The sequence below is a fragment of the Leptidea sinapis genome, chromosome 19 (genome assembly GCF_905404315.1).
Source record: "Leptidea sinapis chromosome 19, ilLepSina1.1, whole genome shotgun sequence".
Classification (NCBI taxonomy): domain Eukaryota; kingdom Metazoa; phylum Arthropoda; class Insecta; order Lepidoptera; family Pieridae; genus Leptidea; species Leptidea sinapis.
In genome coordinates, this window is record NC_066283.1 from 6,446,313 (window position 1) to 6,462,114 (window position 15,802).

Sequence of the window (15,802 nt, forward strand, 5' to 3'; positions counted from 1 at the left end):
TGTGTATTAGATTTAGTTATCTTAAAGAAAGATTTATTTTAAAGCTCTATAGCTTGCCGACGAACAATCTTCTTAAGAATCTTATTGCTTATCAATCGTCTTCATTTCAGAGACAGTTGTTTATCTTGCAAGATTTTTCTTCATTTTTTAAATTTCTACAAGATTTAAATATTCATCGGAATAATGATATACTTCCCTGCCATGCAGGTTCTTTTCGATGTAAATATTCTGCAATTAATGTTGTAATAGATCCAAATTTAACTTCAAAAGAGGAGGTTCATGTATTATTGTCAGAATGGTCTAATTGTAAATTTGTTTATACGGATGGCGCAAAAAACAATAATAACGTTTCTTTTGCAATCTACCTTCCTGAAATTAGGAAGGGTATTGGCTTTAAGATTAATAGATATGCCAGTATTTTTACTGCTGAAGCCGTCGCTATTCTTTTTGCTTTAAAGCATATTAAGAAACAAAATCAACTTAATAAGAAGTGGGTAATAGTTAGTGATAGTATGAGTGTGTTAAAAAGTTTGTCAAATAACAAAATGAGTGCTAACAATTACATCATTTTTGCTATAAAGGAATTGTGGTTCGAACTATGTTTAATCGATATTAAAGTGGATTTCGTTTGGGTCCCGTCCCATATAGGAGTAGCAGGAAACGAAAGCGCTGATTTTCTAGCTAGAACTATCATTAATATATCCGATCTATCCCTATATCTTGATTGCAAAGATCTAGACATTAACATACCATATACAGATATAATAAGTAATCTAAAACAGCGTATGACTCTTCTTTGGGGAAGATATTGGTACAATTGTACAGAAGTTGAAAATAAGGCTCATTCGTATACTTTGTTAGATAATCCCGTTAATAGCACACCCTGGTTTTGTAAGTTTAAAAATAACGCTCACAGAAAGTTCTATACTACAATAACACGAATGCGTATTGGTCACTATCGATTGAATTTTCATCTTCATCGCAAAAAAATTGTCTCCTCTCCTTTTTGTGACCATTGTAATAAGCAACAAGATCAGTCTCTGGATCACATCTTTTTTGATTGTTCGTCCTTTGGCATACAGCGCCTTGTGCTGATGGATGAGCTACTGGAAATATATGGTGCACCCAATATAATCCCGCTCTCAGTAATAGATCTATTAAAGGACACATCAACTTATATGTCCTTGTATAAATTTGTATGTAGTACTGTAAATACATTGTAATTTGTAGATACATACGTTGTAAATTTGTTTATAATTATGTAAATACGTTATAACTTGTACATATACAACTAGTAATAGCATAGCGCAATTCGCGAACTGAACAGATAATGTAAATAGGTAGGTATTATTCTAAAAAGTTATGCAAATTACACTGGATTTGACTTTAAGAAAAGGGGAAAATTATTAGAGACTATATTACTGGATTTGGACTTACTAAAAGGAAAATATGGAAAATATTCTTTAGAGAATTATACATTAACGGAAATGGTAAAATAACTGATGACTTTAAGACTGGATTGGATTTGATGAAAGAAACTACTATAAATATTCGCTATCGAATATACATAATTGGAAAAGGAAAATGGAAATAATGTAAGATGAAATGAGAAAACTGGATTGGACTTTTTGTAAAACAAAATAGTGAAAATAATAAATACCAAAGAAATGAAAATACTAACGACAAGGCAGTAAGGCCCCTGGCTATAGCCTGTTCGAAAGAACGAATTAATATAAAAAAAAAAAAAAAAAAAGCAATGTCTTCTGAGGATGCAATGAATTACACATTCAGATTTGTTCAGATTCAAAGAGAATTTAAACACTACGTCCTTTCGGATTATCCGATGGTTTTATGATAATAAATTTTGTATTTTGTTAGATAAGTTAAAGGGAGTAGTAGAGTAGGAATATTGTGTGGGAAAGTTAAATTGTTCAGTGATCAAATAGCTTGTTTTATACCTAGTGTACAAAACCTTTTCCTTTAATTATGTCGGAACGAAAGCGTCATGCCGTTATTTGGGAGTATTTTGAAAGATTTGGATCGAATGGAGAAGCGCTTTGCTGTCTGTGTAACAAGACCTTGTCTTATAGAAGTACCACCTCAAATCTAAAAGCCCACCTAAAGATAAAACATTTTGAAACTTACTCTAATTTGGTGTCAAAAGTGTCCGTAAGTACACATTTTGTAGTTTGTACTAATGAGTTATTTATTTAATATTAGCATTTAATTCGTAAACAATTAAAGTTTAATCGTTGGATGTAGGGTTACCTTATCAGATACAAATGCAAGCAAACAAACAAAACAACCTGTTTCATGAAAATCGGATTTACTACCTTGTATTTTTTCGTTTACATAAAATGTGCTGTATTATGTAGTACACCTTGTTTATCATGAAGTTTCATGACAACATATCACAGAACACTATTACTCAAATGAGCTACATATTAATGCATGTATTTGCAAGGGTTGTTACAAAATATTTTAAATGATTTTGGGGCACTGCCATTTACAGCATAGGTAGAACCATATTTAAATTAAAAATGAATGAATGTGATAAAAAGAGATGCACTAACCAGCAAAACATTGTTGTGACATGATAGTCTCTGTACAGTGAATCACTATGAGAGAGGATGCCACAGGTAGTAGGGAGGTGTCAATTTCCTACATACTTCACACTGTTGTTGCTCCACCTAGCAGTATGGTAGACTCACTCTATTAAATATAATTTTTGGCATAACCCAGGAAAATCGGTCTTGTCATATTTGTAGAAAAAACCTTACAGGTTTCTTTTTTGTTACCTATAAAAGCCTAAGAACCTAATTAAATATAAATTCTACATATTTTTTTTTCAGAAAAATCAAGCAATAAAAGAAAGTACACAAAAAGCAATGTCATCATCAGTTGGCACTCTCTATCTAGATCTAGATGATGAACCAGATAATCATGAGTCTGTAATTAAAGAAGGAACAAAGGCACATAATACAAACTCCAGTAAGACAAAGATAAAAGGCTGTCAAAGTAATTTACAAACATCAAATAATACTAACTGGTTAGATAACATAACTATCATAGACTCTGCAAAAGAAAAGGATGATGAATTTCATTTCATAGGCATGAACATTGCGGCACAGCTACGAAGTCTTCCATTACATGTAGCGTTGCAGTTACAAACTGAGTTTCTACATAAATTAAATTCTGCTAGAATTCAAGATCCATTATGAAAACCTTTTGAACATTCTAGTTCACCATGACCAAAACAGATTGAAATGGCATATCTGTTGCTGAAATCCAGTTTTGCCATGTTGGCATAAAAAATTTGGCCTTCGCCGAATGTCAAATTTTGGTCGGCACTCTAATGCTATCAGTGTTAAGAGTGTAGGTATGTAGAATGAGTATTCAACTAAATGAATGTAGTCAAAATTGAATGTTACTAACTGGTGATTTTTTTGCTGGTATCTTTTTGGCAACACTGTTTTTGACAGATCATGAGTGAATCGTGTCTTGTGTCATTGTCAAACTTGTTCAGTTTGGTCTATAATTTAACCATGAATCGACTTACGAACAAACTTGCAAATTATTGAATTTTACTATCAAAATGCATGCTCGGTTAAGAGAGTGCATCAGGCACTTCTTCCAATTTATGGGCATTTTGGTTGGCCTACTGAGGCAGCTATTCGGAAGCTTGTGACTAAATTTCGAACCCAGTTTACATTATTGGACATTAAACCACGAACACGCATACGTAGAGTGAGGACCAAAGAAAATATTGCGGCTGTATCCGCCAGTGTTAGTGATGACCGTGAAATGTCGATTCGCCGCCTCTGTTACTCCACTACGTGGAAAATTTTGCGAAAGGATTTGGGTGTAAAACCTTACAAGATACAGCTGGTGCAAGAATTGAAGCCACACGACCTCCCACAACGTCTAACATTTGGTGAATGGGCATTGGCAAAGTTGAAGGAAGATCCACTTTTTTATCGAAAAATTGTGTTCAGTGACAAAGCTCATTTCTGGTTGAATGGATATGTCAATAAGCATAATTGCCGCATCTGGAGTGAAGACCAGGGCCGTACTTTTTCCAAGACGACAATGGCCGAAACGTTACTGTGAATGGTGAGCGCTACCGTCTGATGATTGGCGATTTTTTTTGCCCAAAATGGAAGAATTGGACATGCCTGACATGTGGTTTCAACAAGACGGTGCCACATGCCACACGGCACGCGAAACAATGGCTCAATTGAGAGCCGCCTTCGGTGAACAGTTTTTCTCACGTTTTGGGCCCGTCAATTGGCCGCCTAGATCGTGTGATCTAACGCCTTTGGACTATTTCTTGTGGGGCCATGTTAAGGCTCATGTCTACAGAGATAAACCAGCAACGATTGACGCACTGGGAGCCAATATTGAAGCATTTATTCGTGATATACCGGCTGATATGTTGGAGAGAGTGTGCCGAAGTTGGGCCTTGCGAATGGGCCATCTAAACCGGAGCCGCGGCCAGCATTTGCATGAAATCATCTTCAAACATTAAATTATATTGATTGTTCTATCGATTCCAATAAAGATTAAATCAAATTTTTCAAATTTTTTGTGTTTTCTTTGAAAATCAAATCCTATACCTCTTAAAAAATCACCCGTTACATACACTGAACTCTATTCTTCACATCAGTTAAGGCCCTAAAAGATCGGGAAAATGTTGTGATTTCTTAATTTATCTGGATGATGTATTAAAACAGATCATTGCTTAAGAGTCGCTTGTGAGCATCACAAGTAATCACTAGTAACTATTGATTTCGAAGATACCCCATCACAAGACACAAAGTACAAACACAAGCACAAGATGATCAATAAAAAAAATACAATTATTAATATTATTTTGTTTACTTTACAAATGATAAAATTTGCTTAATATACCACTGTATTTTTAATTGCACTACCTGCTTATATTTATAAATCATTTAAAACAACAATTTTTTTAGCATTTAAAGTGTCAAGCACTTATTAGCATATTAGTCATAAAAATATAGCATTATTCCCAAATACGAAATGGCAACACTCATGAAATCTGTGGGGGCATTTCCTTTCAACCCAATACCAAGGAAATGATATGCAAGTGTGTGTAATTAGAGTGGTAGCATTATACGAAGGACATATTATCTAGACTATGAATTACAATATTTTTTTTACTCAATTCGTGCTACGGGATACTAAGTTTTAACCCATTTGTGTTTTCTTCATATATTATGTATTTTTACAACAGTAAGATTTTGTGCTATATCTTAATACACTATCACTATGTGGAAGTGTTTCAAGCATATATGCAGCTTTTGGGTTCCTAGGACACTGGACAAGTAGATACTAGTGCCATATACGATCTCCGAATCTATACGAGACTAGTCAAGAGTTACGACTTTCGTATATTTATTTCTTATTCTTGACAACAAACACGTGAGACTCACTGATAAATTATTTAATTAAATTTTTGTAGTAAAACTTCTTTTGGCGATACTTGAGGCTAAATCAGATTTACGAAAGTAACTGAGTGTTGCGAAAAACTAACAAAACAATTTTTTTACCGTAATTTTTTTAAATTGTATTAAATTTTTGAAGAGAAACTTCTTTAGGCAAATGAAGTTAAGATTTTTACGAATGAAACGCAATAGAGCGTCACGAAAAGGTGGAGGTTTTTGTTCAAGGGCCAGAGCGATTGAGGAAGAGTATTTCTTACTCTCGGGCTTCCCTACTAGCGTTGTATCGTGCAGGTTTAGTGCACGGCCGCGAGTAAGTAGAACATCTTCCCTCCTAGCGTTGTATCGTGTAGGTTTAGCGCGTGGCCGCGAGTAAATAGAATATCTATTAATTTCTAATATTGATAAAAAACATTTGGTTTAGGGAACAGATTCAAATAATTGATTTAAACGAGATTTAAAAATTATTTTTCCAAATAAGTTTCAATTCTGACATGTGTACTTTGTACGCACGCCATTTTTTTTTATGTTGCTCACTAATATTTTTTTAAATCTTCAAGTGAATTTGTTTATTTATTAATAAACTGGAATACGGAAGTTCTGGGCGTTGTCGAAAGCTGATCCAAGATCTTCTGCCTCCAACTCTGACAACGCCGACCACCCCGTGGTGCCTGAAGTACAGTTCTGACTGAAAACTCTTCGGCGAGCACCGTTTCGTTGGACGCGAAGAAGTCGAGCGGGCCGGAAGGCATTTGTCCCATCGTACTTAGAATGTGTGCGTCTGAGTTGACGTTGGTGCTAACGCGTTTATTTCGGTACCGGTTATGTGTGAACGCATATGGTAGGTACTTATTCAGTAGATACGCCCGCCCTCATGGTAGTCTGCCCTTGTCCATCCAATCCCCCTGGATTGATTTTCATAATTTGTGATTGCATGGACATACAAGAACCTAATAGTTAATATCATAATTAGATATTTTGGTATTGCCCACATAACGCGATGTGGTTGGCCGATTTGTTCTGGGCATGTAAATTTTTGGTTTTAAAATGCATCTATCATAATGCACTTACCCGATAATGTGAATAGCAGACCGCCTTTTTTAATGAGTTCATAATTTGTTAAACTGCTTTCATATTTTTATCCACTAGCCTAATACGCGTAGTAGGTACTGGATTAAAATTATTTTTTATTAAAATTCTCTATGATACACATATTTTAACTTGTACTGCAATCTAGAGGTATATTACTGCAATCAATGTGTTGATTTTTATGCATAAAAGATATTGAATAGAGTACCTATATATATGTAAGTATTCTGAATTGTTATACGGGCGTTTTTATATTTTTTTGTACCTTGACTTTTTGTCCTGTGGCTGTTTTACTCCTTTAATTAATTTTTTTTACACATGCTTACCTGAAATTATGTTTTTGTATGAATAAAAATGAAATCGACTTATTATTTTACTGCTTTTATATATGTTGAGTGCATATATTTATATAGAAATAATTAATTATTTAAATTGAAAATACCCCTTTTTTAATGGTGTCTCACGACAAGTGGCAATCAGAAAACATAGAAAATCGTTATGTGTTCTTGAGGAGCACTGTACTTTTTTTAAAGCTAGTATTAATCTGATCTCATTGCATTGATTTTTAGTTCTATTTCTATGCTTACTGAATTTGCGTGATGACATTTTAATGTAAAAGATATTAGAGCCGCATGGCCAATGTAACTCAGTAGAAAAAAACATTATGAAAACAAAAGGAAAATTGTAACTTGTTAAAGTTAATGCAGGTAACCTCAGAAGATATGCATACTTTTAGGTTAGAGATATAATGTGCCACCATGAAATTAAATTAACTTGTCTTTTGAAATGTCTAGTAATAAGGAAAAATAAAAATGTACCTGAGATGTAGTTTTCTGTATAAAATAAAATCGAGACGAATCTACTCGTAAGTGGTTATGGGCCCTTCATATGCTAGAATAATATAATGTTGGAAACTAAGCATGGAGCTAAGTAAAATACAAATATAAGTAAGCTTGATGGGAATAACTGGATACAATTTAAGTTTCGCATGTCAGATATGTCCATACCAATATTGTATAGGAACTAGTGTACACACAAGGGCAACAAGGCAGGGCATTATTTATGAAAAGATTGCCAATATGCTGAAGAACATGATCTCAGTGTAGAGTCAAGCAGCTTGTTTTTAAGTAACTAAAGGCCATAATATTTAGGTGCATCCTCTAATGGATTTATTTAATTGGTATCTCACAATCGGCTCCAGAATGTTGCGATACGCCATCTCATGATCGCAAAGAAATCCGGTACTCGGCGATCATGGCCCCCATCAGGATACGATACGCATCATTGTATTGCACCCGGATGGATGTTGTTGATGGCACACCTGGTGTACTTCGCCCAAAGTTGATAAGTATATAAGCTCTAAACAGCGTCACCTTCACTGGGTCAGTACACTTAGCAAAGCGACGCGACAGCATATTACACCTAACAGACAAAGAACGTCTCTCCCGTTCAATATCTTCGTCGTCCTTGAGGTACACAGTCACAATGTGACCGAGATATCTGAACCGCTCAACCCTCTCGAGTTTCTCTCCAACCTTAATGAGATGCCTCTCTTGGTGTTTGGTAGGGTTCACATTGTTTCCCCTGAAGCCACTTTACAATGCTACGGTACGGAGTATCCTTGATTACGGAACCTTCTTATTAGAGCCCTGTTATTTTGCAGGTCTCAAAAAACTAGATTTTATCCAATCAAAAGCTATAAGAATAATAACTGGAGCCATGACATCTAATCCTTTTAATGCATTACAAGTAGGGTGTACCGAAACATATTGTAGCTGTACCTACAACCAATAATATCTTCCACATATTCCTCACAGTCAAGCAGCTGTTTTATTTAATCGTCAAACGCTCAGTCTCTAAAGTGGTGACCCCGAACAAGAACACCGACGGAAGGAACAAGAACACCTACGGAAGGAACCCGAACAAGAACACCGACGGAAGGAACCCGAACAAGAACGCCGACGGAAGGAAGCCAGAACAGAATACACCGAACCTCTGCCCCGCTACACATCGAAGAACAGCTTCACCAGCTCGCCGAAACGACGAATTCCTGTTCGACGAATCTCTGCTCGAGGAATATCAACCCGACGAAGAAATGGAAGACACAAACCAGGCTCAGCCACTCCCAGCGCCAACCGCGACAGAAATCTCCAGCATTTCACTGTCGATGCGCATACCACTCGGGAAAATCCGCGATTGTGGTATCACAGCTTTGAAGCGCCACCGATGATCTCAAGAGGAGTCAAGCCCAGCTGACACAGATGGTGCTCGTCCAATTAGAAAAGGCTGACATCGAACAAATCTCCAACATCCTATTTAACATACCGAGAGACAAACAATATTCAGCAATCAAGGAACGTCTCATATCGGAGTATGAAGAATCCGACAGCCGCAAGTTCCAGAAGCTACTCGCCGAGATGGAGCTTGGAGACCAGAAGCCTTCACAGCTACAGCGACGCATGCGTAACCTTGCAAGGGATAAGGTTACCGACTCCACCCTCCGCATGATGTGGAGTAAGCTGCTGCCAGCCCACGTCCGCTCTGTGCTCGCCGTCAGCGAGTCATTCAGCGCGAAGTCTACGCTGGAGGAACTAGCGTTGCTTGCTGACACGATGATGGAGCAAATCCAGGAGGTAGCAGCCGTCTCCAGCGAGCCACCAGCATCAGGTCCAGAATCATCGACGTCAAATCAGGTAGATCACACATAATTCCTTATTAACGAGATACGAAAGCTATCACAAGAAGTCGCCGAACTCAAGTCAAGGCCATCTCAACACTATCATCGCCACCGATTTCGCTTGTCATCTCGCAATAGAACTTCGTCACAACACCGTTCCCGCACACTCAATAGCTCACCAACACTTTAATTTACCATCGCCGATTTGGTAGTGAAGCACGACGTTTTACTACGCCCTGCAGCTTCAAGAAAGAGCCATCGGGAAACTAGAACGGACGTTAGCTGCGGCGTAACCCGGCGTCCTTCACACTTCATACCGGCTTTTTGTCACAGACAAGAAAACAAAGATTCTTAGTAGATACCGGTGCTAATATATCCGTCCAACCAAGAAAACTAGGCCTGAAAGCAACGCCTCTACCATTTAAATAGTACGCTGCAAACAACACAACAATATCGACTTATGGTGAGAAAACATTAGAACTCGATCTCAACCTCCGTCGACCATACAAGTGGAAGTTTATTGTAGCTGATGTCACGAAACCAATATTAGGTGCCGATTTTCTCAACCACCATCAACTTATCGTAGAATTAAAAAATCGAAGATTAATTGATGCCGTCACAAGTCTTAAAATTAACGCGCCAATAATGTCAACGACCTCACCCACACTACGAAGTATCGATATACAGGTCCCGTACCACGCGATACTCGCCGAATTCCCCGGTACCACGAGATTAACATCGATGCAATTATCGCCAAAAATTAACGTGGAAAATTATATTGAAACACAAGGACCTCCATTACATTGCCGTGCTCGTCCCATTCCACCTCATCGTTATGAAATAGTGAAGAAAGAATTCGAAAACATGATGCAACAAGGACTCTGCAGACCGAGTAAAAGTCCATGGTCTTCACCACTCCATAAGTACCTAAGAAGAATGGCGATATACGGGTATACGGTGATTATAGACGATTGAACAGCATAACCAAACCCGATCGTTATCCAGTGCCGAGAGTAAAGGACTTCACCCATCATCTGTCTGGCAAAACAATATTCTCCACAATCGACCTCAACCGCGCTTACCAACAATTGAAGACCAGGGAACAGGACATAGAGACGACAGCTATCATCACACCAATGGGTTTATTCGAATTTCCTCGCATGTGTCCTGGTCTGAAGAATGCGGGACAAACATTTCAGCGATTTATTCACGAAGTGCTCCGTGGATTAGACTACGTTTTCCCATTCATCGACGATTTGCTCATAGCCTCAGCAAACGAGACTGAGCATCGCGATCACCTAAGAACAGTTCTTAGAAGATTGGAAGAAAACGGTATCACTATCAACCCCGCGAAGTGCAACTTAGGCCAAACGAAAGTCAAATTTCTTGGATACATCGTATCAAAAAACGGTACCATTACCGAATATTCAAAACCGAAAACTATAGAAGGTTTAAGACGATTTCTAGGCATGTTAAATTTCTATCGTGATCACATACCGAATGCTGCATCAATACAAGCTCCGCTAAACGCTTACCTACACTATGTCAAGAAACGTGATAAAACAATAATTGAATGGACCGACGAAGCATCACAATCATTCGAAGAATGCAAGAATAGTATATCCAAAGCTACCTTACTCGCTCACCCATCACATGATGCATATATCGCAATATTCTGCGATGCGTCTGACAAAGCTACTGCACCTACTGGTGCAGTCCTACAACAATACATCGAAAATAATTGGCAACCACTCGGTTACTTCAAAGAAATTCTCAGAGGCGGAGAAGAAATACTCAGCGTATGACAGAGAACTCTCAGCCGTCTATAAGTCAGTGAAACATTTCCGTAAGATGTTTGAAGGACGTGAATTAATTATATTCACAGACCACAAACCCCTCACATTCGCTATGAATAAAACACATAATGCAAGCGAAACGCCACGCCGAACGCGCCAATTATTATTCATTAGTGAATTCACAACCGATATTCGACACATCAGTGGAAAAAACAATATTATTGCCGACGCATTAAGTCGAATAGAAACAATAACAGTGTAACCTACGATCGACTACAGCGAGATGGCAAACGCACAAGAGCGAGACAGCAGCATAACACAACTCATTCAACAACCAAACTTAACCTTCAAGAAAATAAATGTACCTAACACGAACCTTGAATTATATTGCGAAACATCAACAAGTCATGTACGTCCTTACATACCTACAGAATTCCGCAAACAAATTTTTAATAGTGTACATAATATTACTCACCCAGGAATACGAACATCACGTAAATTAATATCTCAAAAATTCTTTTGGCCATCAATGAATATCGACATCGGGAAGTGAAGTAAAACTTGTACAAATTGTCAGAAAAGTAAAATACAACGCCACACAGTCAGCAAAATTCAATGTTTTGACGCAAGCGATCGTTTTCAGCATATACACATAGATATTGTTGGACCTCTACCTACCTCTGCTCAAGGACATCGTTATCTGATAACAATGATCGACAGACATACTGGTTGGCCTGAGGCAATCCCTAGCGACAATATTACAGCCGAGACAATTGCAGATATCATATAAAATCACTGGATCTCAAGATTTGGATGCCCAGCGACACTAATAAGCGATCAAGGTCGACAATTCGAAAGCTCTCTGTTTACCAACCTCATGAAAACTATGGGAGTTAAGCGGATACGAAGTACTAGCTATAACCCAAAGAGTAACGGAAAGGTAGAACGCTCATCGTTGCTTGAAGACAGCCCTTCGTTCAAGGTTAACGAACACCTGTGCATGGGTCAATGAACTACCAACCGTATTATTAGGCCTGCGCGCAGTTCTACGATCGGACACAGGCGTTAGCGCCGCCGAACTAACATACGGCTATAACCTTCGTCTACCAAGTGATTTCTTCGACATAAACATACAAACATCATCTACCTCATTGGATCATACCTACGTTGATAAATTACGTACCCATATCGCAGCTAATAAACCACACTCACCTACTTCACATCGTAATAACAAACACATATTTGTTCATCAAGACTTACATACATGCAGTCATGTGTTTATTACAATAGATTCAGTAAAACCACCATTACAAACACCATATGATCCTTCATACTCACGTACATACTCCGTACCGTGTTATCAAACGAAGCGGTAAAGTTTATGCCATTCAGTTACCAGGTCGACAAACAAACATATCGATCGACCGTTTAAAACCTGCATATTTATTAAATGAAACTGAAGAAAACAATACACTATATTCATTACCTTTACCTGTACAAGTTACCAAAAACCTTACCGATACCATACCTGAAAAACATACCACCAATACCCAAAATACCATGTTACCAGACCCTACGAACAACTTGACGGGGACGTCAATGTGATAGGCTGGGAAGCCTATCACAATGTCAAGGACAGGCCGACACATAAGTTGCAGGTGCGTTTAACTTGAAGGGGACTCCTGTAGCTGTACCTACAACCAATAATATCTTCCACATATTCCTCACAGTCAAGCAGTTATTTTAATTAATCGTCAAACGCTCAGTCTCTAAAATATAATGCCAATAATTATTTTAATTCTGTCGTCAAAGAAAACTGGCCAGGATGGCATCATATTTATACCAATGCATCAAAACACAAGCCACAAGATTTTGTAGGAATAGGAGTTTATCATACCCAATATAATATTGTCCAAAAACTAACTAAAATGCCCATCTAACACACACAGTTTTAACTGCTGAATATCTTGGCATCGCCAAGGCATTAAAATATATTTTGCTTTGTAAACTTAATAATTGTAACTTGATTTTAAGTGATCCTAGGAGTGCATTACAGGCTCTTTGAGATTTTCCTTCAAATCAAAATATTTTTTCCTATTATAGCAGATATAAAAAGTAAACTTTACGAGTGTTCAACAAAAGCTCTTTCAGTCACTTTTTTCTGGATACCTAGACACTGTGGCATAATAGGCAACGATAGAGCCGTGCAAATGAAGCTGTGGTGTGTGGTGTCAAATATACTCAGGATTTAGCTGCTCTTCCTGGTCCCAGGGACTCTTGGGGTAAAGTCTGGGCAGAAAGTAGCCAATTTAAATGTACCTCTCTCATTAAACTTGATAAAATTATTACCACCATATTGATAAGAATGCGCCTTGGACACACCACTTGTCCGGCCCATCTCGCAAGGTTTCATATTATAGATAGTCCACAATGTGAATGCGGACATGACTTTGGGATCTGGATCACTTATTCTTTTCCTGCCCTAAGTATGACCGAACTTCCTTTTTAGATAGTTTTATATCCATCCGGGTCCCTTTCCCAACCTCTATAAAAACCCACCTGAATCAACAGAGATTCTCCATATTGGAACGTATATATCTAAATATATTAATAGCAACAATACTAAATTGTTAATAATGTATAGTAGGTACCTAATATATTTTATCTGAAAATAATAGTTTTCATCTATTTTTTGTATATATTTATTTACCCACATTTATCTTAACCAAATGAAATGTCAAAATCCTCGTGTTGTACATTTTTGTAACGTGATTCATTTCCCTACGTTAAAATAAATAAAACCCTTTGAAGTAGAACATGCAAGAAAACTTCCAATGCGAATCAATGAACGAAAACTTGAAGCTGGCGGATGCATGGAATGTGCGAGCCAGTCTCCAAAAAGGAGTGAAATTAAAAAAAAGAAGTGTTGTGTTGTTGAACTGGGTTTATTGTTATTTAATTTTATTATAGAATAAATAAAGCGTACAAAACCTTTCTTTGATTATGACGGAACGAAAGCGTTCTTCCCCTATTTGGCAGTATTTTGAAAGAATTGGAACGGATAAAAAAGCGCTTTGCTGTCTGTGCAACAAGTCCTTGTCTTATAAAACTACCATTGCAAATCTCAAATCCCATCTAAAGTTAAAATACTTTGCAACCTACACAACTTTTGTGTCAAAGAAGCCCGTAAGTACACATTTTGTAGTTTGTCGTAATGAGTTATTTATTTAATATTTGCATTTGAATCGTAAGCAATTAGCCAATAACGTTAGCGTGGGTTTACCTTGTTACTATAGACCTCGTTAGAGTAAATAGTGTTCTGACTTCTGTGCCATATACCCTGTGGTGTTTCTTTTACTTATGATACACTAAATTTATGGACTGAATGATGTCCTTTTTTATTACGTTTATTATGAAGTGTTAATAACACTTCAAGTGAACACATGTAAATGATCTCAATCTAAACTTATTACTAGCAGGCATTCTTACCTACACATAATATGAGTAAAAATATCTACAAATAAGATAAATAATAGAGCTCAGCCACCATTTGTTCTGTCTTTAAATACTTACAACATTGTTTTCACATCTAATTGCCAAAATTTTGCAAGGGTTGTTACAAAAAACATTGATAACCACTGCCATTTACACCATAGTTACATCCATATCCATATAAATTTTAAAAGGACCACTATGACAAAAAATAATACATAAACCAGCAAAACACTGTCTGTTGCATGAGGCATGAAATCATGCAACTAATTTTTTCTATGTGAAATGCCTAAATACCTATACAAGGCTCGATAGAGTCAATCACTATGAGAGAGGATACCACAGGCAGTAGGGAGGTGCCACTTTCATACACACCACACCCACTTTTACTGCACCCAACCTTACAGGTTCCTTTGTTTCTGTCTAAAAATTGTTCCATTTCTTTGGGAAGACCTAATGAGTTCAAATAACTTACTTAGGTATTTATATGACCATAACAATAATGGTGCCATTTTTTTTTGAAGTGGTAGTAGTATTAGAAATGACATCAAAAATAAATTGTAAAAGAATCAATTTTGAGAAAATAAATGCCTTATTAATGATCAAGCATTATAGTCAAAAATGTAAAATATTTATATACATTACATTTTTTTTTCAGGAAAAACAAGAAATAAATGAAAGTACACAAAAACCAATGTCATCTTCAGTTGGCAGTCTTTATCTAGATCTAGATGATGAACCAGATAATCATGAGCCTGTAATTAAAAATGAAACATGGGCACATAATACAAACTCCAGTAAGACAAAGACAAAAGGCTGTCAAAGTGATTTACAGACATCAAATAACACTAACTGGTTAGATAACATAACTATCATAGACTCTGCAAAAGAAAAGGATGATGAATTTCATTTCATAGGCATGAACATTGCTGCACAGCTACGAAGACTTCCATTATATGTAGCTTTGCAGTTACAAACTGAGTTTCTACATAAATTAAATTCTGCTAGAATTGAAGATCCATTATGTAAACCTTTTGAACATTCTAGTTGACCATAGATAGATCGAAAACAGATTGAAATGGCATATCTGTAACTGAGTTGAGCTATGGGGGCATTACCTTTCAATCCAATACCAGGAAAAAGGAGATGCGAGTGAGTAGAACTGTTAAAAAATTATGTAAGTACCATATAACATTTTATAAATTAGTATTATCAAGCAAATTAATTCAAAAATTAATAAAAATGGTGTCCAAATCTTTAGTTTTGTGTTTTATTAATATATC

General features: G+C 36.8%; 1 long non-coding RNA gene across 1 annotated transcript; it reads left to right on the forward strand.

Annotated features, from left to right (window-relative positions):
• Positions 1–13,071: 13,071 nt before the first annotated feature.
• On the forward strand, positions 13,072–15,779 carry LOC126970037 (uncharacterized). The gene is made up of 2 exons (XR_007730516.1): positions 13,072–14,213; positions 15,178–15,779. It is a non-coding gene; the product is annotated as an uncharacterized LOC126970037 (long non-coding RNA).
• The last annotated feature ends 23 nt before the right edge of the window (positions 15,780–15,802 follow it).